The following is a 6,564-nucleotide window of genomic DNA, read 5'->3' on the forward strand; positions in this document are numbered from 1 at the left end:
TAACTTCCAAACAAAAGCTGATATTAATTCCTGGGCTGTTTGGCACGTTGTGACATTCAAAAAAAAGTTTTTTAAAAAAGTCATAGTATGTTGAAAAACACGTAATACATATAGGTGGTCTGCTATCAACCCGAGGTGAAATGATTTTCTAACTATGCACCATTTCCACAAAAATCTAATCTGAAATTAGACAAATTGTCTCATGAATGTGATTTGAAGTTAGCTCATGCGTGTAATTTTGAAGGGCTTTAATTTTGAAAAGCTACATCAGAACGTCCTGGTTCTCTCTGAGTGAAACCTTGAGGTAGTCTGCTATCAATCTGAGGGGAAATCATTTTGTAACTATGCACCATTTCCTCTAAAATTCCATCTGAATTTAGACAAATTGTCTCATGACTGTGATTTGAAGTTAGCTCATGCATGCGAAAAAGTCATAGTATAGTATGTTGAAAAAAGTAAAAAAAAAAATCATAGTATAGTATGTCAAAAAGAGTTTTAAAAAAAGTAATCTTATAGTATGTTGAAAACAAGTTTAAAAACAGTCATAGTATATTATCTCAAAAACAGTCATATTATAGCATGTCAAAAAAGTGAAAAGACAGTCATAGTATAGCCTGTCGAAAACAGTCATAGTATATTATCTCAAAAACAGTCATATTATAGCATGTCAAAAAAGTGAAAAGACAGTCATAGTATAGCCTGTCGAAAACAGTCATAGTATATTATGTCGAAAACAGTCATAGTATAGCCTGTTTTAAAACAGTCATAGTATAGCATGTTTAAAAAAGTCATAGTAAAAAGTCATAGTATAGTATGTTTAAAAAGTCGTTAAGAAGTCATAATATAGTGTCACGACCCCTCCCTTCCACCAGGGGTCGATGTTTGTTTCCTGTAAGTTTGTCTTGCAGGATGTTGATCGTCAGCTAACGAGCCCCACCTGAGCCTGCTGGAAATGGCTTCTTCTATGGCTGGATTGCGTCGCCTCTCCTCCCTGCCAACTGTTTGGAGGACCTGGCTGCTGCTTTGTTTTGATTGTTTGTTTAGGTTTAGTTATTAGTACTTTAAAATAAATGTCTATTTTACTACTTTATGCTCATCTTGTCTCCTTTCATGTTACAGCCTTTTGAGCCGGGTCGTGATATTAGCATGTCAAATAAAAATGGAAATAAATCATAATAAAGTATGTCAAAAAAAGACATAGTATAGCCTGTAGAAAAAATTTAAAAACGGTCATAGTATAGCATGTCAAAAAACAGTCATAGTATAGCCTGTTGAAAAAGTAAAAAAAACAGTCATAGTATAGCATATCAAAAAAATTAAAAATAGTTATAGTATAGTATGTCAAAAAAAGGAAAAAACAGTCATAGTATAGCCTGTCAAAAAAAGTGAAAAAACAGTCTTAGTATAGCATGTCAAAAAAAGGAAAAAACAGTCATAGTATAGCCTGTCAAAAAAAGTGAAAAAACAGTCATAGTATAGCCTGTCGAAAAAAGGAAAAAACAGTCATAGTATAGCATATCAAAAAAAGTGAAAAAACAGTCTTAGTATAGCATGTCAAAAAAAGGAAAAAACAGTCATAGTATAGCCTGTCAAAAAAAGTGAAAAAACAGTCATAGTATAGCATGTCGAAAAAAGTGAAAAACAGTCTTAGTATAGCATGTCGAAAAAATAAAAAAACAGTCATAGTATAGCCTGTCGAAAAAAGGAAAAAACAGTCATAGTATAGCCTGTCAAAAAAAGTGAAAAAACTGTCATAGTATAGCCTGTCAAAAAAAAGTGAAAAAACTGTCATAGTATAGCCTGTCAAAAACGGTCATAGTATAGCATGTCGAAAAAATTAAAAAACAGTCATAGTATAGCCTGTCAAAAACGGTCATAGTATAGCCTGTCTGAAGCAGTCATAATAAAACCTGTCGAAAAAAAGTGAAAAACGGTCATTGTATAGCATGTCGAAAAAAGTAAAAAAAACTAATGGTATAGCCTGTTGAAAACAGTCATAGTATAGCCTGTCGAAAAAAGTGAAAAACGGTCATAGTATAGCATGTTAAAAAAAGGAAAAAACAGTCATAGTATAGCCTGTCGAAAAAAGGAAAACAGTCATAGTATAACCTGTCAAAAAAGGTCATAGTATATTATGTCGAAAACAGTCATAGTATGGCCTGTTTTAAAACAGTCATAGTATAGCCTGTCGAAAAACAGTCATAGTATAGCATGTCGAAAAAATTAAAAAACGGTCATAGTATAGCATGTCGAAAACAGTCATAGTATAGCCTGTCTGAAGCAGTCATAATAAAACCTGTCGAAAAAAAGTGAAAAACGGTCATAGTATAGCATGTCGAGAAAAGTAAAAAAAACTAATAGTATAGCCTGTTGAAAACAGTCATAGTATAGCCTGTCGAAAAAAGTAAAAAACGGTCATAGTATAGCCTGTCAAAAAAAGGAAAAAACAGTCATAGTATAGCATGTCGAAAACAGTCATAGTATAGCCTGTCGAAAAAATAAAAAACACTCATAGTATAGCCTGTCAAAAAAAGTGAAAAAACAGTCATAGTATAACCTGTCAAAAACGGTCATAGTATATTATGTCGAAAACAGTCATAGTATGGCCTGTTTTAAAACAGTCATAGTATAGCCTGTCGAAAAAAATAAAAAAAAACGGTCATAGTATAGCATGTTGAAAAAATAAAAAAAACAGTTATAGTATAGCCTGTCAAAAAAAGTGAAAAACGGTCATAGTATAGCATGTTTAAAAAAGTCATAGTAAAAAGTCATAGTATAGTATGTTTAAAAAGTCATAATATAGTGTCACGACCCCTCCCTTCCACCAGGGGTCGATGTTTGTTTCCTGTAAGTTTGTCTTGCAGGATGTTGATCGGCAGCTAACGAGCCCCACCTGAGCCTGCTGGAAATGGCTTCTTCTATGGCTGGATTGCGTCACCTCTCCTCCCTGCCAACTGTTTGGAGGACCTGGCTGCTGCTTTGTTTTGATTGTTTGTTTAGGTTTAGTTATTAGTACTTTAAAATAAATGTCTATTTTACTACTTTATGCTCATCTTGTCTCCTTTCATGTTACGGCCTTTTGAGCCGGGTCGTGACATTAGCATGTTGAATAAAAATGGAAATGAATCATAATAAAGTATGTCAAAAAAAGACATAGTATAGCCTGTAGAAAAAATTTAAAAACGGTCATAGTATAGCATGTCAAAAAACAGTCATAGTATAGCATGTTGAAAAAAGTGAAAAACGGTCATAGTATAGCATGTCAAAAAACAGTCATAGTATAGCCTGTCGAAAACAGTCATAGTATAGCCTGTCGAAAAAAGTGAAAAACGGTCATAGTATAGCATATCGAAAAAAATTAAAAAGTTATAGTATAGTATGTCAAAAAATGGAAAAAACAGTCCTAGTATAGCATGTCGAAAAAGGGAAAAAAACAGTCATAGTATAGCATGTCGAAAAAATTAAAAAACAGTCATAGTATAGCCGGTCAAAAAAAGTGAAAAAACAGTCATAGTATAGCCTGTTAAAAACGGTCATAGTATAGCATGTTAAAAAAAGTGAAAAAACAGTCATAGTATAGCATGTTAAAAACGGTCATAGTATAGCATGTCAAAAAAAAATCATAGTATAGCATGTCGAAAACATTCATAGTATAGCCTGTCTGAAGCAGTCATAATAAAACCTGTCGAAAAAAAGTGAAAAACAGTCATAGTATAGCATGTCGAAAAAAGTAAAAAAAACAGTCATAGTATAGCCTGTCGAAAACAGTCATAGTATAGCCTGTCGAAAACAGTCATAGTATAGCCTGTCGAAAAAAGGAAAAAACAGTCATAGTATAGCCTGTCGAAAACAGTCATAGTATAGCCTGTCGAAAAAAGGAAAAAACAGTCATAGTATAGCCTGTCAAAAAAAGTGAAAAAACTGTCATAGTATAGCCTGTCAAAAAAAGTGAAAAAACTGTCATAGTATAGCCTGTCAAAAACAGTCGTAGTATAGCATGTCAAAAAAATAAAAAAACAGTCATAGTATAGCCTGTCAAAAAAAGTGAAAAAACAGTCATAGTATAGCCTGTCAAAAAAAGTGAAAAAACGGTCATAGTATAGCATGTTAAAAAAAGTGAAAAAACAGTCATAGTATAGCATGTTAAAAACGGTCATAGTATAGCATGTCAAAAAAAAATCATAGTATAGCATGTCGAAAACATTCATAGTATAGCCTGTCTGAAGCAGTCATAATAAAACCTGTCGAAAAAAAGTGAAAAACAGTCATAGTATAGCATGTCGAAAAAAGTAAAAAAAACAGTCATAGTATAGCCTGTCGAAAACAGTCATAGTATAGCCTGTCGAAAACAGTCATAGTATAGCCTGTCGAAAAAAGGAAAAAACAGTCATAGTATAGCCTGTCGAAAACAGTCATAGTATAGCCTGTCGAAAAAAGGAAAAAACAGTCATAGTATAGCCTGTCGAAAACAGTCATAGTATAGCCTGTCGAAAAAAGGAAAAAACAGTCATAGTATAGCATGTCGAAAAAAGGAAAAAACAGTCATAGTATAGCCTGTCGAAAAAAGGAAAAAACAGTCATAGTATAGCCTGTCAAAAAAAGTGAAAAAACTGTCATAGTATAGCCTGTCAAAAAAAGTGAAAAAACTGTCATAGTATAGCCTGTCAAAAACAGTCGTAGTATAGCATGTTAAAAAAAGTGAAAAAACAGTCATAGTATAGCCTGTCAAAAAAAGTGAAAAAACTGTCATAGTATAGCCTGTCAAAAACGGTCATAGTATAGCATGTTAAAAAAATAAAAAAACAGTCATAGTATAGCATGTCAAAAACAGTCATAGTATAGCATGTTAAAAAAAGTGAAAAAACAGTCATAGTATAGCCTGTCAAAAAAAGTGAAAAAACTGTCATAGTATAGCCTGTCAAAAACGGTCATAGTATAGCATGTCAAAAAAATAAAAAAACAGTCATAGTATAGCCTGTCAAAAAAAGTGAAAAAACAGTCATAGTATAGCCTGTCAAAAAAAGTGAAAAAACTGTCATAGTATAGCCTGTCAAAAACGGTCATAGTATAGCATGTTAAAAAAAGTGAAAAAACAGTCATAGTATAGCATGTTAAAAACGGTCATAGTATAGCATGTCAAAAAAAAATCATAGTATAGCATGTCGAAAACATTCATAGTATAGCCTGTCTGAAGCAGTCATAATAAAACCTGTCGAAAAAAAGTGAAAAACAGTCATAGTATAGCATGTCGAAAAAAGTAAAAAAAACAGTCATAGTATAGCCTGTCGAAAACAGTCATAGTATAGCCTGTCGAAAAAAGGAAAAAACAGTCATAGTATAGCATGTCGAAAAACAGTCATAGTATAGCCTGTCGAAAAAAGTGAAAAAACTGTCATAGTATAGCCTGTCAAAAACAGTCGTAGTATAGCATGTCAAAAAAATAAAAAAACAGTCATAGTATAGCATGTCGAAAAACAGTCATAGTATAGCCTGTCAAAAAAAGTGAAAAAACTGTCATAGTATAGCCTGTCAAAAACGGTCATAGTATAGCATGTCGAAAAAAGTAAAAAAAACTAATAGTATAGCATGTTGAAAACAGTCATAGTATAGCCTGTCGAAAAAAGGAAAACAGTCATAGTATAACCTGTCAAAAAAGGTCATAGTATATTATGTCGAAAACAGTCATAGTATGGCCTGTTTTAAAACAGTCATAGTATAGCCTGTCGAAAAACAGTCATAGTATAGCATGTCGAAAAAATTAAAAAACAGTCATAGTATAGCCTGTCTGAAGCAGTCATAATAAAACCTGTCGAAAAAAAGTGAAAAACGGTCATAGTATAGCATGTCGAGAAAAGTAAAAAAAACTAATAGTATAGCCTGTTGAAAACAGTCATAGTATAGCCTGTCGAAAAAAGGAAAAAACAGTCATAGCATAGCCTGTCGAAAAAAGTGAAAAAACAGTCATAGTATAGCCTGTCGAAAAAAGTGAAAAACGGTCATAGTATAGCATGTTGAAAAAAGGAAAAAACAGTCATAGTATAGCATATCGAAAAAAATTAAAAATAGTTATAGTATAGCATGTCGAAAAAGGGAAAAAAACAGTCATAGTATAGCCTGTCGAAAAACAATCATAGTATAGCATGTCGAAAAAATTAAAAAACAGTCATAGTATAGCATGTCGAAAACAGTGAAAAAACAGTCATAGTATAGCATGTCGAAAAAATAAAAAAACAGTCATAGTATAGCCTGTCAAAAAAAGTGAAAAAACAGTCATAGTATAGCCTGTTAAAAACGGTCATAGTATAGCATGTCAAAAACGGTCATAGTATAGCATGTTAAAAAAAGTGAAAAAACAGTCATAGTATAGCATGTTAAAAACAGTCATAGTATAGCATGTCGAAAACATTCATAGTATAGCCTGTCTGAAGCAGTCATAATAAAACCTGTCGAAAAAAAGTGAAAAAAGGTCATAGTATAGCATGTCGAAAAAAGTAAAAAAAACTAATAGTATAGCCTGTTGAAAACAGTCATAGTATAGCCTGTCGAAAAAAGTGAAAAACGGTC

This window comes from Cebidichthys violaceus, unplaced genomic scaffold (genome assembly GCF_023349555.1).
Source record: "Cebidichthys violaceus isolate CVI_PGR_0920_01 unplaced genomic scaffold, fCebVio1.0.p SCAF_48, whole genome shotgun sequence".
In the NCBI taxonomy this organism is placed as follows: Eukaryota; Metazoa; Chordata; class Actinopteri; order Perciformes; family Stichaeidae; genus Cebidichthys; species Cebidichthys violaceus.